The sequence below is a fragment of the Hippocampus zosterae genome, chromosome 5 (genome assembly GCF_025434085.1).
Source record: "Hippocampus zosterae strain Florida chromosome 5, ASM2543408v3, whole genome shotgun sequence".
Classification (NCBI taxonomy): Eukaryota; Metazoa; Chordata; class Actinopteri; order Syngnathiformes; family Syngnathidae; genus Hippocampus; species Hippocampus zosterae.
Genome location: NC_067455.1, coordinates 6,526,427 through 6,553,390, shown reverse-complemented (window position 1 = coordinate 6,553,390; position 26,964 = coordinate 6,526,427). Strand labels below are relative to the sequence as shown.

The window sequence follows — 26,964 nt, the reverse complement described above, 5'->3', positions numbered from 1 at the left end:
AATTGTGGAATTTAAAGGTTTTTGTCCTGGTTTGTGGGTGGAAGATTGATGACACGCTGCAAAGCCCTAAAATATGATCATTGAACTACAATTTTGAAAATGTCTTTCTTGAAGCCATTTAGCAACATGAAATTTGTTCGGCGTGTCTATCATAAGAAGTCTTTAATTTTAAAAAAATAAAACGCCTCAGGAAGCCTGCCATTTTGGTTCAAAGTTGCCCTTATCGGTGAATTTTGGCCATTTCCCCAGACGGTCTTTCAACACTCAATTCATTCTGGAGATTTTATCCAAATGGTAAATTTATACCTTTGAGGGACGTCGGTTACAACAGGCGACAGCTTATCATAGTTATCGGGTTACAGGGTGCGTGAAAGGGTTAAACCACATGTAAAGCCTACTCGTCAGAGAAAATTCAGAGTTCTTGTTATGTTATAATGACTCGCCGCATCGCTGTAAACTGTGATAAGTCAACCACAAAATTTAAAAGGGTCACTGGGACCAAATATGGTCATTCGTGTGAGTTTGGGGTCCAGTCATTGGAGTAGTCATTTTAAACTCCATCGGCAAATTGGTGCCGTTGTTAAATCCGGCTTCTTTCACCTTAGACAGCTGGCCAAAATACAACCTCTCCTCTCACATGAACACTTTGAGACAGTAATTCATGCCTTTGTCACATCCCGGCTGGATTACTGCAATGCCCTTTACTTTGGAGTCAGCCAGTCCTCCATCAAGCGCCTTCAGCTGCTCCAGAATGCCGCTGCTCGCCTCTTGACTGGTACTCGTAAGAGGGAGCATATAACTCCTACTCTGGCATCCCTTCACTGGCTCCCCATTCATTTTAGTTATTTTCAAGATCCTCCTCTTTGCTTTCAAATCTCTGAATAATCTCGCGCCACCTTACCTCTCTGAGCTCATTCGCCCCTACACACCTGCCCGACGCCTCAGGTCTGTGGACCAGTCTTTGTTAGAAGTACCAAGAACTAAACTGAGGCTCAGAGGGGATCGAGCCTTTTCTGTTGCTGGTCCATCTCTCTGGAATGACCTCCCACTGAACATTCTAAAAAAAAATTCACTTGCATTCTTTGGCATTCGACTCAGCATGACTTCGTTTTGTTCTTGATTTTACTGTTTGGTTCTTTCTACCACCTTTATTACCGATTTGTCTTACTGTTTATTGTGCATGTTAAATCGCTCCATGTACAGCACTTTGTATGCAGCGATGGCTGTTTGAAAGTGCTCTAGAAATACTGTTGACTTGACTTGACTAGTACCCTGGAAGTTTTGTATTTGCTTTTTTTTCCCAGAATGATGCGGTGTACCTTTTTTTTTTTTTAATGTGGAAAAAGCTGCAAGCACAAATGACTCCCAGCGTAGCAATATTTCTAAAGTGTGCGATCCTTCTCTTGTAAGACCAGAATTGTTTGTAGTAGCATCCCATAATAACATCCCCACGGTGCGCGCTGCTCTCGAGAAAAGTCTGGCAAAGTGAAGCTATGAATACGTTGAAGGCATAAAAGCGGTTTCAATCCAATAGAGTCGAGAAGCTACTAATGAAGTGTTGATTGGACGTGTTCATGAAGAAAACCTTTTATCAGTTTGCTCAACTCAAGTTGCGCCATGTTGCGGTTTTCTCCGAGAACTCGATTCCTTTTTTTTATTTTTTTATTTTTTACCCCCCTTGTGTCATCTCCCGACAGACGGAGGTAAAGCTCGCCCCTCGGGCTCGTTCACATGATTGTTTACTTACAAGTGCCGCTTTTTGCAGCTTCACGCGGTCCTTACGTAACGTCGGCCAGCGTTTATACGTAACGCGCGATCGACGGTGTGAACCCTAAAGGCAAACTGCAACAAATCAGCACGCTTGAACCAACGTGGAAAATGTGCTTTACATGCATGAATTATGGACAAGATGTGCGTGCTTCTCGCCACGCGTCACCGACTACGCTAATTAATTTGAGCATTTGATATCTTCGATGTCCATTTAAGGAATCATGTACAAGTATGCGCCTTTCAAGACAAATCAGCGCACTAGTTCAACAAATATGTTTTGCCGGAAGCATTATTTCCTCGAGCATTTTTCCATATTGCTCAGAGAACTACGAGTCGGGCAAAATGATGCACTCGTTGACAACTCCGTGGTACTATTAGTACTACTACTCTAAAGTTGTTCAAGTCCATGTGCTAGCACGCTCTTTGGCGTCACAAATACGAATTCAACACACAAGAAGAACAACGGTGTGTCCATCGTCATATTTTTTTCCGTTAGTAGTGCTCCTTCTGGGTTCTAGCACAACCTGAAGACGTTTTTCTTTGATCGTGAATTAATCTGCAAACAACGTTGAGATGGTTGGGATGCAGCTAAAGTACTCATATGCTCCTTGTCCTCACAATTTTGGTAAACAATTAGGACAACTCCTCATGGGGCAAAATGTCCACAAAAGCTAAATGTTAACTAGTATAACTACTGTATATAATGTCCCCGGTGGTGCTAGTCGCACACAGTTGTCGACTAGTACACTGTTTTGCCTCACTATTAACATGTTAGAACCTAACTAGCAACTGTAGCTAATGACCAAATTCATTTTACACTCAAAATAATTTTCTAGAGGGCTGTGTCAAAGGCCTCGCTCCAATTTGTTGCAGATCCACGAATGCCCCCCCCCCCCTTCCCCAGCACCCACCCGAGATATATTTAATTTTTCATCATGTCTCTGTGAATAAAAATGAATGTTAAAGACATATCACATGAGCTGTGTTGTTTGTTTGGCCTTGGTGGAGGTGTTGGCCCACCGCAGTTGTTTTTGTTTTAACATCTTGCATAGATAATGACACTCACTGTAAATGCAATTCGGGGAGGGGGAAAAAATCACTGGGGAAACTAGTTTTGGGAAACTATATTTTTATTCTGCAGCAGAGTGAGCTCAACTTTAAATATACCCCATGAAAAATATAATTTCCATTTAATCTTTTGAATAATTTCATGGATGGGTGACTGGATGGAAGAATGGACGGACTGACAACAGACAGACAGATCGCAAGTACGTGTCCTGCAATTCCTAATTAAACTTTATTCCGACCTTGCATATTAATTTAGGTACTATACATATTTTTAATCATCCAATCCATCTACTTGGATGGATTTCATCTTTTAAATATTTCCCAAAATAAACACGTGACCCAGCTCGTCGGTTCAGGTGTTCGGTCTGAATTTAAAATGTGACATGCCTTGTAATGTTGTAACGAGCTAAATGTAATGTAATGTAATGTAATAAAGTTATGTCATTTAATTTAATGAGGCATTAACGATCTTTTAATGTGGAAGACAAAAAATACCCCGACCACGTGACTTATCTCGTCAGTTCAGGTGTGGTGTCCGAATGTCCGAATTTCAATCTGGCATTGTTTGCGCTCTGATTGGCTGGCGTCAGTTCAAAAAGGTCGACACGGTAAGACATTTAACATCTGGACGAAAAGTGAGTGGCGCTCATAAGGACGTAGGGAGAAACCACCTTGACCAATCAGAAAGGATACAAATTCCGTTACCTTACCCGTGATTGGCCGTCCCACGTGTCACTCCAGTGGGAAGGCGTGTTCTCACTGCTTGCCAATTGCTTGTGGTCTTGTCTCAGCCTCGTTCGCTCGAGTCTGGTCAGAGCGAGAGGACACTTTATGGGATACGGAAGCACTCGTGGAGCACAAACTCACCGAAAGAATAATAACAACACCGTATCTGTCGAACGTGACATCACAGTCTCGAACAGCTACCAAGTGAGGAGCTAGCGAACAGTTGAATTTTATACGTGGTCGTCGCGCGCTTCCCGTCACCTACCTCAAGGAAGAAGGTAAGACAACCCCCCATCCCATGTACGTTTCATTTCTTTATTGTTTTGACATTTTGGGGTGGGGGTCAGGGGGCTTTCTCTGGTTTTCTCAGTCTGGTAGCGTCCACGTCCGCGCTCCGCAACTTTGCGCTAATGAAAAGCATCTGACTCTAAAATGTGCCCACTCTGCACGCCTAATGAGCAATGGCTTGCCCCCCCCCCCCCTCCCTCCTTCTCGTTTCTGAATGTTTTCGTGTATAGCTTCCTGGACCTACCAGGTCCAGGCGTCTCGATGAGAGCTCATTGTTCTCACAGGATTGTTATGCTGCTGCACAAAAAAAGAGCAAGCGATCTTTCCAGTTGTGCAAAGGAAGATGCTGCTGAGAACAGGTCAGCCCGTCTTTGTGCACTCGCAGGCAGTCAGTGCGCGTGCACGTCAAGTCTCTGTTGCTACTGTGGATGCCGTTCAAGTTGTCACCTCATTCTCTGGAGAAATCGTCTGACCTGGCTTCGCCATCCGCTGCTGCAGTGACATCACGGCGACGATGGCGAGCTCGGGTTCCGCTCCGAACATCCAGTGTGTTGGCTTGACTGGAGGCGACTTGCGTTTGGCTTTCATCCCATTTAGCAGTCCATCAAGTTGATTTTTATCGGATTGTGCGGATGCAGTGACGGACCGTGGATTTTGGCACCTGGGCTTTGAGTGGATGCTCGCATAATTTAATCCACCTTTGAAGAACGCCATTATCATGTCGCAGTTCTGGAAACCGTCGTTGTTCAATAAAAACGCACATATAATGGCACGCATACTGGATATGGAGAATTTCACGACGTTTATCCAATAATGTGTCAAATACAAAAGCCGTTTCATGATCAAAATTTGGCTGTCACAAGTTTTGCTCTGACCAACCAATCAGAGGACGGACAAAGGCTGACAAAGTCGCGGTCCGGCGCTTTAGCTCTGTGAGGAAAAAACTGAAATTGGATTGTTTACAGAAACATTCCCATGGCTAAGACCACGAATCCCCTCATATTTGAAATTGGGCATTTGTTAATTCACATTTTTGCATTTTTAAAATAATCCTTCATCGACGCTTTCCATGATTCGGCAGAGTTAAAAAAAAAATCATCCATTACCATCGGAAAATGATCAATTTGGCCAATCTATTTAAACGACTTGTTTATTTCCTATACAGTTGTACCTCCCTATTTGCAGGGAGATTGGGCCTACGAATAGCCAACATTTGTGTATAATCGACGCCCAGTGAAATATATTGGTGGAGAAAAAAAAACACATCCATTAAAACCTAGAAATTCACCCAAAATTGTTGATTAACGTTCAATACATGGGAAATGTGGATGGAGGGGTGTCAGTCTAAAACCTCCCTTCATTAATCGGTCTGTAAATGATGACATTACCGACTACCAATTTGGCATAAAAAGTAAAATATCCGCCGATCCGATCTGTGTAAAGTTTACTTCCCTCCGATATTTGTTGAACAACTTGTGTTTGAGCCGAAGAAACAATTCTTACCATGACATGATCTTTTGGCATGTTGGGGCCAAGGAACTATGTTGACGTTAAGGAAAAAGCTGTAATTTGCCTCCCATCTTGTTGCATATATACAGTAGGCCGTTATGAAACTTTTTGGGGGGGCTGTGGCGGGGAGGGAGTCAAATATTGACAGATTTTCACTGTTTGCAGCATGGCTTGGCCCCTCTCCCGCCGCAAATAGCGCTGGCTCATTGTCAAGTTGCAATTGCGTCTAATTCTGAAGGCCATTGGCAGATTAGGTTGATATCAGAGGCTGAAATCGAATTGGAGACGAAAAAGTCACATCACAGAAAAAAAGTGCACTCAAGAGAAATTCTATTTAATAGTAAATGGACACTTGGTGAAGAAAAAAAATCATCATTTAATCAAACAAATATTTCAATTTCAATTATAGCTTTGATTGTGTTCAGGACAGCAACGAAGAACGAGCTGGCCCAGACTGCTCACCACAGCGTCGATGTGACATAATCGATTTTTATTTAAATGACGCGTGGCGGCGGGCCAATGATTGGTTTGCTGTTGTGGCCGGCGTGACCACTGGAGTGTTCATCTCTATGAGTCACTTTAGTTTCCATTTCCATCCCTGGTATTGTTGTTTTTTTTCCCCCCATGGATCAGGGGTGTGTGGGTTGGTTGGACCTGGCGACAGTATGGGGATGATGATGATGATGATGATGGTGAGCTCAGGTTTCACTCTCAGCATCCAGTTTGTTCGCTTGACCGAAAGCATCTTCGGTGTGCTGTCGGCATTCAATCAGCAGGCCATGAAGTTGTTTTGCTTTCCAGGATTTGGCTCACGTGGCTTGCAATAGCTCACAAAAGTGAGCACACCCCTCACGTTTGTAAATATTTGATACTTTTCATGGAACCACAATGACAAAATAGTACTTGGCTTCAAAGTGAAGTGGTTACTGTACTGCTTGTGTAACAGCGCAGAGGGACTTTGCCCTTAAAATTCCTCACGCAATACCCACTTAGGTCTAAACATCAAGTAACAAAAGTGAGTTGAGCCCTGAGTGAAAATGTCCCGGTTAAGGTTTTTTTTTGTTGTTGTTGATGCCTGGTGTCATGCGAGTCATTCGTGGTACAAGATGTCTCATAGAGGCCAGTGCAAGTTACTATCAATGTCATCCAGAGTGATGTCACGTGACTTTCCCCGGTTCTGATTGATCGGCGTCACAGTTGGCGCAACGAATGGAGTGTTAATCCCCGAATGTGATTTTAGTCCCCGTTCCCAGTGTTGTTTTGTTTGTTTGTTTGGGGGTTCCTCGACTGCAGATGACACCTCCTTAACAGCCCTTGGGGTAATGGTGGTTGAAATTAGGCTTCGAAGCAGGGAAGACGACTCGGGGAAGGAAGTGGAGGGGTAGGGGCGGGGCGCCCGCGGAGGCCCTTGGGGAACATGGAGTCGGATGAATTGGCATCCAGGTAGGCGTGCGCGGCTCAAACATGGAAACATTTCAAGCTCGGTAAAACGGGAAGTTGTTGAGCGGCTTTTAAAGGCGCCGGGAAAGAAGGCGGCGGTTGCAAGTTGTCCCGCTAACAGCCCACCGAGGCGGCCAATCGGAGCACATCGGGTGTCGATTTGGAAAAATCCAGGACATGATGAATCTCTTGTCTTTCAACCTACGGATCTATTAATCGCAGGTGTATATAACGATTCGATTATATTTTCGCCTTGTGCAGGCAGCACTTCATGACCAAGCCTTCAAATTACACTTAACGCATCAGCAAACCTGAATAGGTCCCGGCACCACGTCGACAACTCACCCGACATTTGAGTATGTGCCACGAATCTGCAGCTCTGCTTGCGCTTTGTGTTTGTCATGACAAAGCTGATCCACCCATTTGGGTTTTAACTGCCGCCGTGCTTCCACAAACTTGGCAACAGCAGCTTCCCCTTTTTCGACCGCTTGTTGGCTCACGCCCGCTTGGCGTTCGGTCCATGGCCGAGCAGGACAAGATGGATGTCGGCGTTGCGAGTCCGGACCGAAAGGGCTTATTTTGTGTGGCGGTCCATTTAGAATCCACAGAGATTGAATCAAGGCAACTGAACTCTTCTTACTTGTTGACGACAGTTTAACTTGAATCCAAAAGGCTTCTCCAATTCCAAATTTTAGATCCTTTTTACGTCTCTGGTGACCCGTGTACCTTGGGGCTCGTCTCAATGGCGTTGCTAGGTGTGGTTGACGAATAGTATAGCAACCAGTCGCTCACCCGTCTGATGGCGAAGTGGCTCATTAGTGCGGAAACCGCAGTTTGACAGCTTGAAAACGATTCATCTTAAAAGTAGATTCCAGCGTGTGTAAATCTGAAAATGCCGCCCTCGTTTCCCCGTTTACAACACATCTTTCCTGAGAGGATGACACCGGTCGTCTCAGTGCTCATGTAACCGTGTGCTAGCAGCGCAAACGGTAATTGAAAATGGAGAACAGCAGTTTAGCGTTCCCCTGTCGTGACCCTAGGCCGAATTTGTTATTCGTTGTCAGTCAACACACTTCCTCGCTTGTTTCGCGTTCCCCACCATTGTTTTTGTGTGGACATACAAATATTTTGGAAACAATATTGTGTTTATGACAAACGGTTTTAAAACCACAATCAATAGATCGGCTTCATCATTTTAAAGAAGCCATTTGGAAGAATGGTGAAATGTCTTCGGCAAACGTAAAAAAAAGTAGAGGCCATTCAGCCTTTGCCGATTACAATGACCTGGATGACTGAGATTTCTTTTTTTGTGAAATTGCTGATCTTTTAAAATGGTGATATATTAAGAATTATGTTTTTGTTTTTATTAATTTTTTTTTAACCAAGAGGAATCACTCATTTTCACATTCTCAAAGAAAAAATTCTCTCTTTCTATTGTATCGACGAAAGTTGACAAGAAAAGCTTTAAAAACTTCTTTGATGTCAGGATAATTATTATTTTTTTAATTCCAGAAGGGGGGGAAAAATCTATCATGCCATTGTGATTGCCTTTTCTATTACTGAATGTTTTAAAAATATATATATTTTCAAGCCATCACACCCAACCCTGTGTGACATCGCTGTCAGTCGGAGGTGAAGCGCCACGGTCAGAATTAGCAAAGAGGTAACCACGGTAACCGGCCAAGCCACCGCAGACTCGCCTCATCGCCATCTGTCAGAACCGCATCGGGCGTGTGCGAGTGGACCTCGTGTGCCTTTATGTGCTGGCTTCTCAGCACGATTGCTTGGTGGCTATGTCTACCCACAATGCACCCCCGCCGCGTTTCTTTAAAACCCGGACAAGAATACGTCCACAATATCTCCCCCCCTCGCTCTCTCTCCCCTCGGCGATTAACGGAGACGCGGCGTGGCAAAACGAAAGCCAGCGTGTGAGGAAATAGCCGGCGGCATGCACTCTTGCTTATTGATTTGCTTTACAATACAATACAATACATGCTGATTTATATATTGCTTTCACAACAGCGGCAGCTGCAACAAAGCGCTTAACAAAACGGTTACCATAAAGTAAAATAAATAAACACACCACATAACATAAAACACGGACGGTCGTGCAGTCCTAACCACTTTTCCGTCACACGCTTTGTTGTTTGAAGCAGTTTGAGATGACAGAGGAGAGATTCAAAGTGTCCTTTAACCAGTGGATCAGAGACGTCATGCTCAAAATGTGCACACGTCGGCTACAAGCTAAGTTTCAAAGTCAACAAGAAGCTGTAGCATCCATTGATGAAAAAACAGATTGGTTCACTTCTCCTGTCCCATGAAAATCCATTTCAATTCCAAGCGGCGACTCTCTGTTCCAAATACGCATCGGCGCTCCAACGCTAACGCTCCTCTCCCCTCATCCTCGACTTCAGCAGTCATCCATCCAGCCGCAACAACGCCGACATCTCCGCTGAACAAAACTGGGTTGTGAAAAATGCTGCCCATTACAGGCGCAAAAAAACACAAGCGCCCCAGGTCTGTCCAGCACCGACAGTCAATGGCGCCGACATTCCTCCCAATCCAAATCTGTGCTGGTACAGGCTTGCTGCCGAGAAGGCGCAACCACCAAGCACAGTAATGTGTGCTTTGTTGCGCCACATCAAGTTTCCGACTTCATGCTGCTTCGTCCACATGCTGAACGTGAAAAAGAAAAATCAAAAATAGGTTATGATGGTTTGTTTTCTGATACTGAAGGTCTTTGCGACTTGCATGATAGCCGACAGTCTGTCAAGTTGTTCACCTTTGAGGACATATTTTTCCGTTTTTCAATTTATTTATTTTTTATGCTCACTGAAAGGGGCTCTCATGAGCTACCCTGACGTCTCGTTCAATATTTTGAACGGAAGTGGATTGTGCATATTTTTCCTATTCCAGACTGTATGACCAGCAAATCATAACAGGTCCCTGTGTGATGTCATCAATGGTCACAATTTGGTGGCCGCAGAAAGTGACGGCCGCCAAAAGGTCACAGCGACCGGCAGGAGTCTTTGGATTCGGTAGATTGACTTGGTTGATTGGTTGACAGCTGGCGTGTGTTGTGCGGTGTGTGTGTGTGTGCGTGTGTGCGTGTGTGTGTGGGTGGGTAGGGACGGGGGGTCTCGACGCGGGTGAATTAGTGTGAAAAACCCGTCGGAAAAGAAAGTTTGAGGGTTTGAGAAAAGCCCTTGATGAAGACAAAAGCAGTCGTCACATCTCTGCTAAAGCAATTAGCATAACAGCGTGAAGGGGAGGAGTCACCATGCCGTCTCGCAAAATGAAGCTTTTTATGGCCCGCAGATGTGAAACCAAGCAAGAAATTAAAAGTCTAAAATGACTTTTCTATTCTCTGTGCCCCTACCCCCCACTTCCCCGCCCACAAAACACCCCTCCGTCATTTTTCACAGAGGGCCGCCTTAACGAGGTCTCCTTCCACAAATAGACCCTTTTACCTTTGACCTTGACAGTCGTTCATCTTCGTGTTGCACATTCAAGGAGACGTTTAGCTTTGTTTTCACAATTCAAAACAGTTCCCGGGTGTCTTCATATCACGTCTTTGGTATGCTTTCGACCAAAAGGGTCAACGTTTATAGACGTATTTACAGCATATTTCCTGCGATGGTCAAACAGACTTACTTTAGGGGCGGGCCTTTAGGGAGTCCGGCTTACCTTTGATTGACGAGCAGCGGGCTGGATCCTGCCGGCTTCTACCAGTTCAACTTCAACCGAGAGTGTGGGAAATAAGCGAGTGCTTTCCAGAAACTGGATATTTAAAAAAAGATTAAGTGAAATGTAGGGCTGTCACGATCGCTAATCTTTCAAATCAATTATGCTATCGATTCGTCGGATCCAATTTTATTTTGCCTCAGGGCACTACAGAACCGTTATCTACCCGTTACAGTTTATTCACCAATTTCCGTTGTTTATTTGGTATTGTCGAGTGACGGAAAGACAACTTAACAACCGTGAAGCAAGATCGGCAAGCTTTTTGAAACCGAATCAGTTGGCTCCTCGTTTTCTAAAGTAAAAGGCGATGTTTGACAATGTCTTATTTTGATACCACACAAAAGATGAATTCTCCTTCTTTCGACACGTTCAGGCACAATCTGGAAGTACATTTACACAGTTGTACAAACTACTCTTTGTTGTGCAAGTTATAAGTATTTCATCAATTAATCTCTGTAAATACTTACCATGGCATTGTTAATAAGCTAGAGAATAGGGCTATCGTTTCGAAGAGTGCCGTTTCATGTGTATTATTGGATGCTGTACAAATATTCGTGTTGTGTTTGTGTTTATATGCAGTTTTACAAGAAAGACTTCCATAAAAATACTAAACGGTGCATTCTCATCTTTGTGTTTGTTTTGGAGGATTGTTTAGCTCGCGGTCTACGTCATGCTCTCACGTCAAGCGCTTGGTTAGGGCAGAAGAGTCACAGTGGCTCATTTTTAAGAATCTGCCTCACTTTTGATGAACACTGACAGGGTTCTGTTTTTTTTTCGGTTTTTAATTGAGGTGTTATTTGGTGTGTTTTAACATATGCGGCGCGTGCTAGTTGCAAAATCACCGTTGGCTAATTTAACAGCAACCCTCCCACACACGCGCTAAAAGTGGACACGCGTTTCCAATCACATGATGTATTTCTGAGCAACTAAAATGCACTCGTGAATTAATGTAGCATTGCGGCTAATTACATTGAATGTAAAAGTATTTTGGGTTTTCTCTGAAGCTAATGCTAATGTGTGCCAAGACTGCAGCTCTGCTTATCCAAGTGGTTCTTTTGTTCTTAAATTTTGGCCAAATTGTGACCTCCCTCATTGGTCAAAAATGGAAAAGGCTCGCTCACATATGCGTTTTTCGAACTCATCAAAAAAGCAAACGTCTTACATGATTGTTTCATTTCACAGCCACTCCAGACATGAAGCTATCGGTATGAAGTGCATAAAGTCAATTTTATGGTATTTCCCTCTCAAAGACGAGCGGCCTTGCCGAAGCGCGGTCGGTGTTGAGTGCGTCTTGTGTCATCCTTCATTTTTTATTTATTTATTTTTTTATTGCCGTATTTCTTTAACGCCTGCCATATGTGCGCAATATTTGCCTTGGAAGCTAGCGCGCGCCTCCTCAGAAATCCGGGCTGCTTTCCATACATCTTGGTCTATTTTTAAACGGATATTTGAAAGGAGGGAGGGACAGAGGGTGTTATGGGGCGGTGGGGGCGGCATGGTTCGAGAAGGGGGGGGCACGTTCGTCGAGGTCACATGATTTCTGAGCAGGCAGACGTCCAATCAGGCGAAAACAACCCACACACCTCTCCCTCCACAAAAGTGTCAAATTAATACTAATAACAGACTTTTTTTCATATTCGTATTCTCTCGATGATTTCCACAGTCTTGTTGCCATTTCCACATGTTTTCTAGTCATATTGCAGAGACTTTTTCCATAATCGTAGACCAGAGTTTTATTCCATAACTTAATTCGAGAGTTTTTGTCCATACTGACCTGACGTACGCAGTCCGTTGTTAAGAGCCATTGCGGTTCATTTCAAAGGCAGTTTAAAAGTCAAAAATTACTCTTGGAGACTTTGATGCTGACAGCCTGACTGAGAAGCAATGTAAAAAAAAATTAAGACAGACAACTGGTATTTGGGAGGCGGGGGAGGGGGGGTATAAGTAATTTAAGTTGGAAGAATTTTAAAATATTAATTATAGACACTTATGGAAACTGTCGCTTAGCACACAAAAAAAAACAAGTACTTTGGTCCCTCCAAAATATTTTGAGTTTTTTTTTTAATTTATATCTTTAAGATGGGGGACAATGCAAGGGAAATTTTGTTCTGTCAACTTTTATTTTTTTCCGGAAATACCGCAAAGCCAGTTTTCACATCAGCAAAATGTACAAATATTTTTTACATTATATATATATTTTTTGGCCAATTTCAAATATTATAGGGTGGTTGCATTGAAATTTGGAGTTCCCGGAACTTTTTATTTTTTTCCTTAATAGTGTACAGATCCATTTTTAAAATCAGCCTGACTCAAATGTGCCAGTTTAACAATAGAGTCATTTTTATTGTGATTTTTGCCAAGCAGAAGTAGATAATGATCATTGCTAACAATCAACAGTGAAAGCAGATGATGGATTATTATTTCCAGGGTTTGTTGGGAATCATGTAATTAGGTTTTTATGCAGGCCGAGTTCTTGATGCGCTTGCTCGTAATTCCTACATAAGCCCCCAGTGATCCCAAAATAAGGCTCCAAAAAATGTTTGGCATGAGAACAGAAAATATTGCAAATTACACTTTGCAGGTCTTCATCCAAGTAAAATGACTTTTCCGACTTGTTATGGTTCTGTTTGTTGCGTGGCTTATTTCCATGAAGTGGGTAGTTCACTTTGGTAAAAACAAATTAACAACAATAAATATGGCCATGGTACAAAAGATGCATATCTATGGGTGGGATGTGTGGAAAGGTGAGATGCAGCAAAGATCTGGATGCGGCAGAATGGAAATGTTTGATTTGCACATTTGCTGCACTGGTACCTCCTACTTAGGAAATTAATTGGTTCTGAAATAAATTTCTTTCAAATTTTGTAAGTAGAGACGCATTATCAATGTAAATACCCTAATCCGTTCCAAGCCCCCCTAAAATTCAGACACCAATGTTTTCAAAAGCATAAAAAAGCATCAAAATATGTAACAAATACATGTTACAAGTCCATTCTTGCACAATAAACGAGAGTTGTGCATAATTTTAAAAATAAAGAATAAAAATTACGGTAATTTAACTTGTAACTGCGTCCTCATCGTTTTTTGCCCTCATGTTCTCTCTCAGAAGTATTTTTTTGCCTGGCGTTTTGTAATATACTGCTTTTGTCGGCTTTTAATAATCCTTCGAAAATGTCCAAGGCGAAATTCTTTTCTGGGTGATTCACATTCACAGAACGCCTCATGGCCCGAGGGGCGAATGACGAGGCTATCTACACACATGGACACGTTCCGTCCCTCTTAGCCAATGGGATGCCAGGAAGATGCTCAGGAATAGCCAAAGGCAGAGCACTTTAAGTATGTTGCGTTCAGGAAACTCAGAGCTGTGACTCGCAGCCCAAACTGTATTTTTTTTTACCTTTCGTATCTTGAAATTTCTTTCGTAACAAGAGACAATATTTTCCTGTTGAGGCGTTTCGTAACTTGAAAATGTCGTATGAAGAGACATTCGTAAGCAGAGCTACCAGTGCCCAGGGGTGAATAGGCAGTGTGGGTGGAGTGGGTGCCCGGGGGGCTGGTGGTAGTTTTAAGTAATAGAGTTTCGGTAGTTGAGTAGATACAAAGCTTTGAAATCGATCAATAAGAGCCCAGACCAGGGCTGACCTCATCAGAACAGAAGTGATCCGCCAGGTGGACATTTCCTGTCGGTTTGTCCCCAGCACTGCGTCATGTGAATATTTTTTATTTTTTTTACCCCACTCTGGGAACATGCTCTCATTCTCATTGACGAGACAATCAGCGTTGTAGCATTACCAAACAGAACACGTTGCTCGGGCGTCTTTTGCTTTAATTAAAGTTCATTTAATCTGCGTGACTCATCTGTAGCTCTTTTACAATCACACGTTTGCACACATTAAATGTTTGCTGTCAACACTGGAATCACATCATCTTCTCGTGATTGATTGCCTATTGGTTATTTGGTCGACCTGGAAGGGTCTCGATTACTTTTTTTTTTTTTTCTTTCATAGTACCTTCACATTGCAGTGTCTGCCGTTTCCGCCGCTGAATGCAATCGCAAAATGATATCATCGCTCTGTCCTCTTTCTTTGTCTAATCAGCGCTTGATTGGCTTACAATCTGATATAAAAGAGTGCATCATTGTTTTTCATAATTGCGTTTGCTTTTGTTGTCGCTCGACGGATTTGATGTTACGAGCCACGTTTACACACATGCTGTTACGAGCCTAATTCCTCCCTTCCGATGAAAGGCAGCAAAGGCCCAATTGCCGGATGTCTCTCAAGATTAGGGCTGAGCGATTTTGAAAGATAATTTAATTGAAGGGGGGGTCCCCCTTCAAAAAAAAATATTCCAAGGTCCTCTTCTTATGTCTTTTTTTGACAAACACAAGCAATAAGCTTATCTTATAAATAATATTAGATTATATATATTCAGTATACTGTATATATCAGATTTTGCAGTACAGTGGTACCTCTACTTACAAAATTATTGTAAGTAGAGACGCGTTTTCCAGTTCCAGCCCTAATCCGTTCCAAAATTCAGACATAAAAATGCATCAAAAATGAACAAATGCATGTTACATTTAGATTATTGCACAATCAATCTGAGTTGTGCATAATTTAAAAAAACGAAGAGAGTAAAAAGGATGGTCGTTTACCTTTTAACTGCGTCCTCATCGTTTGTTTTCTGCTGTATTTTTACGTTTCCTGTCTTGAAATTTCTTTCGTAACAAGAGGCAATATTTTTCCGTTCGGGTGAAAACATGAATTCGATTGCAGCAATAATGCAAACAGATGTGTGGTTTTATCACCTCAGCTATTGATGTTTAATGAAACTTGTGGAATGTACGTCTTTAGCACAGCACTTAATGAGTCAGAAATGCATACATCTATATATATATTGCGCATCGTCCCGCACGCGGTCTGTCCTTCCGTCTGTCCCTTTTCAAAACGTACCTACTTCACCGCGCCGCTGCGCGCCGCCACTGCGCGCCGCCACTGCCCCTCTCAGGCAGTGGCTCACTACGATCGCGCGGGCATCTTAGCGAAAAAATGTTGTCTACCCACAAGCATTGCAATGAAATTGTTAGTTATTTAGTAGAGCTAAACATCTCTTTATTTTCGCGATAAGCAATGAAGATGAACAAAAAGTTGAACCAAGCAACAACACTTTTGTGGGCCAAAGGCCCACCTTACCAGCCTTCCGCAGGAACTAGCTGATGAGCCGCCCGGAGGACGGCGAACCAGCTAGTAATATATACAAATAAAATAAAGGCTACCAACTGACTGACATGGAGCCGACTTCCTCTTCTTCGTGCGGCCACCACAGAACTGGGGAGAGCGATGGACTCCGTGATGGTGACGCGAAATTAACCAATAACATGGGGCCATTGTTCTAGCGAACCATTTACATGTTTCAATCCACAAATACGTCAAAGAATCCGTATCCGTAACCACCGTCCCAGATGTGTAACATGAATCAAACGCGTGACTAAAAGTTGAAACGTAACATTTAGAATGTGTACGTTGATTTGTATGTGGGCGGCCCGGTAGTCCAGTGGTTAGCACGTCGGCTTCACAGTGCAGTGGTACCGGGTTCGATTCCAGCTCCGGCCACCCTCTGTGGAGTTTGCATGTTCTCCCTGGGCCTGCGTGGGTTTTCTACGGGTACTCCGGTTTCCTCCCACATTCCAAAAAATATTCATGGCAGGCTGATTGAACACTCTAAATTGTCCCTAGGTGTGAGTGTAAGTGCGAATGGTTGTTCGTTTCTGTGTGCCCTGCGATTGGCTGGCAACCGATTCAGGGTGTACCCCGCCCACTGCCCGATGACAGCTGGGATAGGCTCCAGCACCCTCGGAAGATGATGATGATGATGATGATGATTTGTATGTGTGAGTACATCAATAAACGCGTTGCTAAATCTGTGAGTGTGTGACCTCACACACGAACCTCTTGATCGGCCGTATTCTCACACGGGACTTTTGCGATAGTCCTTCCGTACACGACCGTTCAGTCACCACCCTCGTTATCCGTTTTGACGTCATCGGACATGATGAATTCCGACCGACCCTGATCACTTTGACTCATCGTGTAAGGTTTCATCATCGACTTCTCTAATTATAAATGGTCGTCTCCTTGAAACGATAGTCCACTAGCGGGCCCATCTGTGCCGCTCTTTTAATCGAATGACATGAGCAAAGAGGCACAGGTCGCTCGTTGCCCGACGAGATATTTTTAATTAGGCGGTGTTCTCTTAATGAACCGAGTGTCCGAGTCCATTTGTCAGCGGCGGGCTGGCCGACGAGCGAGTGATCGGCTAGTTTCTTTGTCTCCGCTCCTTCCTCCGTGATATAGGTTTTTTTTTTGTATTTGTGTTTTTTTTTTTTCTGGTTACTTTGCACTGTATCTCCTCCTCGCTGGCATTAGCATGATAATGCTCTCGGGAAAGTGACGGCGAGCCGCCCGCGCTTATTACAGCCCCAAATGCACCATCAGTTAAACGAACAGCCTGAATTCCGACATTCATCTCGGCTATCATGGAGTGGCCGTCAACGGCGCGGGGGAAGCTCTGGGCCAAATGACGGTCCGCGTCTTGTAATTACGCTATGCTAATTCTGACGATCCCACCCCTCAACCCCCACACCCCCACTCCTCCTCTTACACTTTTCCGTGGCGGGAACAAGGCTTCTCGACACCTCGTGTGTCACAGCCTACTGAAGGGGAAATGAATAAATGGGTTAGCGCCGCGCCGCTGGGAGGAAGGGAGAGAGTGAGAGGGAGGGGAGGAAGGAGACGATTGTCGGGATGGCGAGGTTCAGCTGGAGAGACTTCCCGCGCGGTGGCGAAGGATCGGGGCGGGGGGGGACACCTGGAAACCCTCAAAAAGAAGATTTTGTTGTCGTGGGTGGCACAAAACGACGGATGTTAGCTTAGGTGGACTCCCGACGGCCGGAGCGAGGAATGTACAGAGTTTGTTTGGACGTTTCCTGGACATCGGCAGGTGATGACATGGTCAGTTGGCTTCATGCCACACACGCTTTTTTCTGCCAGGTTTTATGAGCCGATGTTTACAAGAATTTCGCTGACTGGCGTTCTTGGGAAGCGGAAGGAAGGAAGGAAGGAACATGAGCAAAGAGACAATAAATGAGAATTGCACGTCACTTTCCTCTTGTTTTGGACTGCAGACCTCAATAAATAAAGGACATGGCAAAAAAGTTCCAGAACTGTTCTCACAAAAGAGATATTTGAATTTCAAACTACTGTAGTTTTCAAACCATTCGATTTACCGTATCATTCAACGACTTCATTAAATACATTTTCTTATGTAAGGCACTTCAGGTTACCTTTGTGAAGCATTTTATGTGAATTAGTTTATTCTAGGCGGCCCGGTAGTCCAGTGGTTAGCACGTTGGTTTCACAGTGCGGAGGTACCGGGTTCGATTCCAGGTCCGGCCTCCCTGTGTGGAGTTTGCATGTTCTCCCCGGGCCTGCGTGGGTTTTCTCCGGGTGCTCTGGTTTCCTCCCACATTCCAAAAACATGCGTGGCAGGCTGATTGAACACTCTAAATTGTCCCTAGGTGTGAGTGTGAGCGTGGATGGTTGTTCGTCTCTGTGTGCCCTGCGATTGGCTGGCAACCGATTCAGGGTGTCCCCCGCCTACTGCCCGGAGACAGCTGGGATAGGCTCCAGCACCCCCCGCGACCCTAGTGAGGATCAAGCGGTTCGGAAGATGAATGAATGAATGAATGAATGAATGGTTTATTCTAATTGTACCATATATTTTTTGATTTGATAGCACTATTAAGCTAAATTCAGAGACCGGACATGAAATATCAGGTAGCGGCACATGTATCGCTTACTTTTCTTTGCTGCATGACGAGGCGGGGGTCGCTTGGAGTGTCGAAGGGGGTCCTCCGACAGACGGAGAAAAAAAAGTTTGATCATTGCTAGTTACTCGAGTGACTGGTAGTTGTAATATTCCTTTGGCTAATGCTAGATGCTATCTTGGTTGACAGTTCACAAAATGTCAACGCGCTCACCGTGACCCAAACGTTTTGGCTCGGTTCAGATTTTTCAGAAAATTGAAGGATTCTTAAATGCGCCTTACGGTCTGAAAAATACGGTCTCAATGTTCTTCCGTCTGAAATAAATTTAGCGGGTTTCGCAATGTTTAAATGTGTTTAAAGCATGCGGGAGTATAAGGGTTATAAGTCCACCCCCCCCCCCCCCCCAAAAAAAAAATTATGGTTCTTCTGTCTTGCAGATTTTCTCTTTTCGCCAGTGGGTTTCAAACCTATCTCTCGCAATTAATGGGATTCACTGTATTCTGCCGGCGAATGAGTAAAAGGCAATTTAATGGTATAATGGAATTGTCTCCAAAAAGATCCACTATCAGACCTGCTGCAAGGCTGATCTCGCACGATCGTCGTCCTGCCGGGGTCGTTTCGTTGTCGACTGTGAATAGCGTCTAAGATGATGCAATGCCAACGGTGCCTTTTTTTTTTCGTACAAGGGACTTTAGTGAGTCCACCGCAACGTGTAACCCGATCAGTGGCTCTGTTGCAAAAGTCAACTGACGAGGCGAGGTCACGTGACTACGAGCTTCGGAGTAAAACATCCGGATCTAATCAAGCAAATCTTTGCTCCAATTCCTCCGTCCTTTGCTGCGCTTCCAAGTTGCGGTTTTGGAAGCTTTCTGGGGGCGGGGTGGGGGGGAATGTCGAGATGACACGAAGTCGAGCCGTGATGGATGAAGAGTGGGAGCGAATCCCGGTGGGTCCGAGTCGGCGAAGCGCTTCTTGGTTCCGCTATAAAGCTTGTACAAAATCGGCTCCGTGTGTTTCGTTGTTGAGTGGAAAGTTAAGTCGCCACATCCAGAAGCTTCTTGTCATTTGGAGGTTGATCCCGCCACGTTCTGCCTTCTAATCAATCATCCAACAAGCCTTTTATCCCCCCCAACCCCCCCAAAAAAAGGAATCAAAATCTTTGAAAAAGTCATTTCGACGAATGTGAGCAGTTGTGTTTCATTGGACTATGAGTTTTGTTTTTTTCCCGATGGGGAAAATGACTTTCTTTTTGGGCAACACAGTCTAAACACAGTTTTTGGATTCATATCGCAAACACCACATGCCAAAAACCCAGACGACAGGTGAGCTGTGGTTGGTTTTTACTTGATGTCATTTTCAATCGATAGCAAAATGGCTGCCCCTTGAGATGGACAGAAACAGGGATGGGTTTTGACATTTTCTTCATCTGCCACGAACACAATATTCATCAGAATGGCGTGTTTGGACAAGTCAGGGTGCATGGAACATAATATTGAAAAGAAATGTTTGACTTGATTTCCCTTTTAATGCCGCTGCTTCTTTTTTTTTTTTTTTTTTTTTTTGCTCGGCTGCTGCTGTGTTTGCACTGCGCGCGTGAGTGCGCGTGGAGATTCATTAATTTGCTGTGGTCTGTGATGTTTTGTCATGTGGTGTCTTCCCTCCAATCGAGCACCTTACCACACCTTTTATCTTAAAGGTCACATCTTATAATCATATTGCCTTAGTCCACAGTCTTTTTTTTTTTTTTTTATGATAATGATTTGTCATGTCATCAAATCGAGTAAAATAGCTTCAGTACTGAAAGTAGCAATTTATAGTTTGTTAGAATAGAAAACGCAAGCCGACTTGACAAAATGTGACTTTTTCTCTTTGGAAATACTTTTTTTTCTTTGGGGGGGGGGGCTTTAATTGTCTTTTTTTTTTGTTTATGACTTTAGATCCTCCCTCACCCTTAATATACAACCACTAGCTGGTTCGCCGCCCTCCGGGCGGCTCATCAGCTAGTTCCTGCGGAAGGCTGGTTTTGTGGCCCACAAAAGTGTTGTTGCTTGGTTCAACTTTTTGTTCATCTTCATTGCTTATCGCGAAAATAAAGAGATGTTTAGCTCTACTAAATAACTAACAATTTCATTGCAATGCTTGTGGGTAGACGACATTTTTTCGCTAAGATGCCCGCGCGATCGTAGTGAGCCACCGCCTTAGCGGCGCAGTGGCGGGGCGCAGCGGCGCGGTGAAGTAGGTACGTTTTGAAAAGGGACAGACAGAAGGACAGACCGCGTGCGGGACGACGCGCAATATATATATAGATATATTGCAGAAACAATGCTATTTTTTTCATATCGTATTGTATCACTGACGTTGCTGTGGTTGCAACTGCAAAGTGTGTGTAGTTTTTTTTTTTTCTTCCTCCTCATGATATTTTACAAAAAGCTGTCTGCCCTCCAATCACACATCCCAGCAGGTGGGCCTTTGTCGTTTTTGTTGGTTTTTGTTTTTTTAAACATGAAGCACGGCGCCATGGACATGCGGCGAACAGCCGGCGCTCGCTAATCGAGACAGTGGCGCTCTTCTGGCCGCCGCTACTTGAAATTGGCTCCCGTTGAGGTTAGAACCTCCAAGTGACACAGTGCTCCCGTCGTCGTCTTCCTCAAAAAGGTTAATGGAAGTTTGTCACCCATATGTGCCTCCGCGATGGCTGCTGCTCGCCTTTTTCAAATGTAACCCCCACCACTACCCACCCCCACCCCCGAAAATTGAGAAATTACTGCCACTCTTGGGTTCATCAATTTGATTTGTTCCAAGGCACAATATTTCCCATTGAGAATGTTCCAGAAAAAATGTCAACTCTAAGGCAATAACGGCTTTGTAATTGCAATATTGGACATGTGTGGCCCCTAAAGTGTGAGAGATTATGCGATTAATCGCGTCATCTAATAAAAGAAATCGTCAAATTACGACACCGATGCAAACAAATCTGTGGTTTTAATCTCAACAATTTTTCATTTTAAGCTACGATATGTAAACATGCGCTGTGCTCCTTACGTACTGAAATAAGAAAAAAAAAATCCCCATTGCAGGCAATCATTTTTATTTTGGAAAAGACATTTGGTGTTTGCACAGTCTGTTTATCGTCTGCTTTCTGAGAAGGAAATTCCACAAAAAAAGTTAATTGGAACAAATTAACTTCAAAGAGGCGGTTTCTTGACTCAACTGTGCAAGCAGTCAGTCATATTGAATCCTGCTTCGATATCCCCTGGAAAAAAGAACAATGGGGCGGGGGGGTGAAAGTCAGTGTTCGTGATTATTGAAATGTGACTTTTTAAAACCACAGTAAACCGTCCAACCGGTAATGGTCGCATGCGCATTCCACACGATATAAATACATAAGATAAGATAAGATAAGATATCCTTTATTTGTCCCACAATGGGGAAATTTACATGAACTCATACATGAAAATTCTAAATTCTAAACATTAAATATAATGATAAATCAGAACTAAGTTGATAAATAGAGAAAGGTATTGAAATATCCATTATGAATACAAGAGAAAATTGAAACAAGAGTGCCAGGGTGAGGATGTACAGTATATAATCCCGGTACAAACCAAAAGTTGTGAAAATATCACGGTTAAGAGCCTTAATGGAGACTTTTTCTTACTTTTTCTTTTCTGATTGATATAAAAATGATTTAGTAGATATAAACACATAACAGGGTAGGACTAGATAAGTTTTTTTACTTCGTCCTACTCCCTTGAACATAATAACTGTGTTGAATGAAGACTGATTTCTTTCTTTTTACTTTTTTATCTACCTTATTTTCTGTCAAATTATTACTGTATGTGTTTAATTTTCAATAAACAAACAAACAAAACACAATATACATGTATATAAAAAAATTATCCTCTGATTATACATTTTTATTTTTATTACTATTTTTTTTTTCAAAATGTAAGCATTTGTGATTTTTTTTGCATTTGTGAAAATTGCATTCTGCTATGTTGTGATGTATGATTTGAATTTGATTAATTGTCCAGCCATTGTGTGTGACCAAGAGTAGCCAAATGTATTTTTTTTTTTAATTGTTTTTTTTTTTTTGTTTTGTTTTTTTGCAATCGTCAGTCAAGTGTTCTTCGCTCTTCAGGCTTTCGTCGGGCTTAACTGCTGCTGTCTATTGACACAGCAGCAACAACGACAACATCCTCTTTTTTTTAAAGGACTCGCTGACCTCAAATTGTTGTTCCTCCACAGGACCATTGGAGCTCATCGTTGCAGAGCCTCTTCACGTCGTGGCCCCCTCAGATGTTGGATGGATGCTGAGCCGAGCTAAGGTACGCTGTGATTGCATTTTAAAAAGCGGATTTGGTGTAATTAGCGCTTGTGGAATGTTTGATTTGCTGAGCGCAGTGTTGGTGCGCTACACTGATCCTCTTTGTGCATGCGTGCGCACGGGCGTTCTACTCGTGCGCCGAATTGTCTCAAAGAGCGTACTAGTATTCTGACCTTTACCTGGATATCAAGGATATCACACCAGTTTGAGCATGTTTTCCAGTATCCTTGTTATCCAGCTCAAAGTGGGACTAATAGACCATAGGTGGCGCTACTGTCTTACTATAGAGGAGAAATAGCCCACTAGTACGCGATCCTTAGGATGGATGTCAAAGATATCGGAAAAAATACTCCCGGCTTTCCACTATGCATGCGTACACGGTAACAACGGACCCGTACGACCAGTCCTTACGGCCCATTGACGGGTCAGTGAGCGCCAATGACAGGCCTTCCCGCGGGATGATGGAAAGCAGATGGCGGGCGGCATGCCGCCTGCTGTGACCTTCAGCGCTGCTTCACTCTGATAAAACGGAGTCGCGCACACGAAGAAGCCATCAATCTAAGCAACATTTCTGCAACTGGAAGCGCACTCATTTTATTACGTACATCACATCTGAGCCAAGCTTCTGGATTTATAAAGCGCTTTAGGGAAATCAAATTGAAGGCTTTTTAAGGTCGTTTGGTCGCGATGGGCACCAAAGCATGTACTTTTTTTTGGGGGGGGGGGTACACATCGATGGAGCACAGATTCACTTACCACGTTTCCGTTCCCGAGCACATCTTTTGAAGTTGTGACTATGCGGGAGTGGGAGAGCCGACTGAAAATTACATCACAGCCTAAGGGCAAAGGTAATGACCAATCACAGTTCACCAGTTTTCTGGGATTGGTCATGTGACGTTCGCAAGCACTCTGCACTCCTCAAGCCCCCCCGTTAAGGTCAATTCGGGGGTTCTGGAGAGGAGGGTCCATCGGGAAATCAAACCTCAGATTCAGGAGGAGCAGCGATGTTTGCGTCTTTCTCTCGGAGGGTTCATGTGAATTTAGACACCACGTGCGGTCTCGTCGCAGTGGAGGTGGTACGATACAGATGAAAAGGCCGCCTTCGGAGGACCAGGCCTTTCAATTTGGATACAATAACAGTCTCGTGGCTGATCTGGGTATGCCGTCGGATTATTACCCTGGAAGAGCTGGACTCGGTGGCTGGTGAGAAAGAAGTCTGGGCGACCCGATACGTGGAAAGAAATTTCCCGGATGGATGCGTGTGGCATTTTAATAACGGACTTAAAGATTAAGCGTCACTCGTTGGGTAATTGAGGCCTTCACTCTTGTAATTTATTGGGATCGGTGGACACCCTGCTCAAAGTTGATACTTCTCACTTTTGAGTGACACTGTCAGACAGCTATTAATTAATCAATTAATTATTGTGACATCGTGGCGGCAGTGTTGTTGAGCTGATGATGATGAGAGGAGCTGGGAAGTGGACAGCTGGAAGGAGGATATTGCGAGGGGGACTGACAGAAGGAGGTGTCAGATGTGTAATTGGGGTGAGTCATATGGCTGGAGGCTTTATTAAGAAGAGCTGGTTGTTGTGAAGCCACGTGAGCCTTATGACTCCTCAAAGTCGTCATCGTCCTCCCCTCGAGGTTTGGACTTCAGCGGCACACGTGCTCAATGCAGGTTTAAGCACACACACACACACACACACAACTACAAAAAAAAAAAGCTCAGGCGGCTATTGGAGGGCGAGCAACGAATGATTGTTAATAATCAATGGCTCTCTTATTTTGTTGAATCGGCGAAAAGGAAGATTTAATTTCCAGCCTTTTCTTCAAAAACAGGCCGTTCTTTAAATGGACAGTGCACAAACCTAAATTAGGGCGGCCCGGTAGTCCAGTGGTTAGCGCGTTGGCTTCACACAGAGGTAGCGGGTTCGATTCCAGCTCCGGCCTCCCTGTGTGGAGTTTGCATGTTCTCCCCGGGCCTGCGTGGGTTTTCTCCGGGTGCTCCGGTTTCCTCCCACATTCCAAAAACATGCGTAACAGGCTGATTGAACACTCTAAATTGTCCCTAGGTGTGAGTGTGAGTGCGAATGGTTGTACGTTTCTGTGTGCCCTGCGATTGGCTGGCAACCGATTGAGGGTGTCCCCCGCCTACTGCCCGGAGACAGCTGGGATAGGCTCCAGCACCCCCCGCGACCCTAGTGAGGATCAAGCGGCTCGGAAGATGAATGAATGACAAACCTAAATTAAGATATCAGAAAATGTTGATCATTGTTTTTCAAAGTAAAAGCGGATATTGACAAATGTTTTTTTTTTTTGTGTGTGATTCAACATGAAGATGATCTGTCTGCTTTCACAGACGATGACAGAAATTAGAGAATATTTACTGCTGAGAGGCTGAAATTTCAAGGATTTGAACAAGGTCTCCTAACAATCAATTAATTATCAAGATAAAATCAAAAAAAGTTTGATTCGATTAATCGTTGCCCCTCGAGATATTAGACTTTCTGGTAAAATTCCAAAACAAACCTAAAATGCACGACAACGTTTCCAGGTGAAGCAAAGTTGAACTCAAGTCGCTGAATTGTTAACGCCGAGTTGCTCTCAGATGTTTTGCTGTTGCTTGTGTGAGTTTATTTCAAGTTAACAAGAAGCGGTCAGCTTGAGCAGAATTGTTTTTCCTTTCTTGTGTGCGTGAGGCACGAAACAAGCCAAGTAGACAACAAGCGCGGAGTCGGTGGCGCTGAACATGGCTAAAGACATGGTGTCTCTTCATAACGTATTTATCCACTTGTTGGAAACGTTTAGACGCAAGGTGCAGTTTGTTCACCCAAGCTGCAAATATTTTGCCAAGGTCGCTTTGTTGTGTTTTGGCCCGGCGAGACTCTTCCCAGGAGGGCAACAAAACTCAAAAGGCAGAATTTGAATGTCATTGTGCTTTGCTTCTTTTTTGTAACGCGCCTGAAATAAGCTTACATTTCTAAATGTACTTCTTTAAATGTGTATATTGGCCCATCTTGGGCAACTTTGTGTGGTTTTTTTTTTGGTGTGTGTATGTGTGCTCAAGGTCATTCGCTAAATGCAACAGGAGTAAGCTGTGAGCAAAGAATAAGATAAGATAAGATATCATTTATTTGTCCCACACTGGGGAAATTTAGTCTACAGCAGCGAAATTGGGGGGTGGAAAGAAGAAAAACCTTTATTTTTGTGAATGCTAACACTTTGGTGTTAGCATTCACAAAAATAGAGGTTTCAGTTTCAATGTACACAGTGCAATTAAGTGCAAAATAAATATAGATATAGATAAGGTGGCTGTGCTTTTTACAAGTGTTTTTCACGTAATTTTATTTTTATTCTGCAGATTTATTCAGAATGACCAAATACAAGAAATATAGCCACATAGCATTTATGCTAAAATCAAAAAATTTTTTTTTTAGGTAACATGACTGTGCTGCGATTTGAAACACTGCTGACTTAGAGCCATGTACTGCTGGGATACCTTAATTGGGGGGGGGGGGGACACTTTAGATGCACCTTTTTTTTTTTCCTAATGCATTGCCGAGATATCGGATTGAGGCTCCGTATTGGCAGCTACTGAAAAGCTAATGACTCCCGCTCTGAAAAAGGCAATGGGACATTTTTTTTTACATAAGCTGTGAAATTCTGTGTAATGAATAAAATCAACTCAAATGGGATTTTATGTGCATAGAAATCTGATCAGAACATTTTGAAGGACATTTTACATACGACAAAAATGTATTTGGTGGAAAATTTGATTACAATGGGATTTCTGTGGCAAAAAATTATATGGGTAGTTTGGTCTCATGTCAAAGACAAGCACCCTCCCTCGTGATCTTTGGTTGTTTTTTTGTTTTTTTTGCGTGCTGTCAGCAAGATACATTAAACCTTCCTCTGTGTTGGGGTGATGGAAAAAAAAAAAAAAGAGTCGTCTTGTTAATCCGCCGGGCTCGTGACCGCAACATGACTGCTGACACATTCAAAATTCTCGTGGAAATGGCGCCCGCCGCCGCGGTTCTCTAGGGGGGGAGCTTGGCTAATCCCGCACTGGTCACGGCGGTGAGATTGCGGCGCGCTCAAAAGCTCCTCGCCGGGACCACTTCAAAGTGACGCCAAGGACGCGTCTTTGTGAGCTGGATGTTAATGAAGCCTGGAAACGCCACCCCGCCGTTTACCTCAGTCCTCATCCTCTGCCTCTTCTTCTTTTCAAAAGTGACTTTTGGAACCAGCCCCCAAGGAGGTTCAATCA

The 26,964-nt window shown here is 43.7% G+C and overlaps 1 protein-coding gene across 3 annotated transcripts in view; it reads left to right on the top strand.

The window, feature by feature from the left end:
- The first annotated feature begins 3,594 nt into the window (after positions 1-3,594).
- sema6e (sema domain, transmembrane domain (TM), and cytoplasmic domain, (semaphorin) 6E) overlaps positions 3,595-26,964 on the top strand; it is a 103,223-nt gene continuing 79,853 nt past the window's right edge. For 2 of the 3 annotated variants that reach the window (XM_052066469.1, XM_052066467.1), the window contains exons 1-2: positions 3,595-3,842; positions 22,619-22,698. The gene's annotated coding sequence lies outside the window, so the exon portion shown is untranslated. Of the gene's footprint in view, positions 3,843-17,407; positions 17,556-22,618; positions 22,699-26,964 lie in introns of those variants that run through there. The other variant, XM_052066468.1, reaches the window with a different exon arrangement.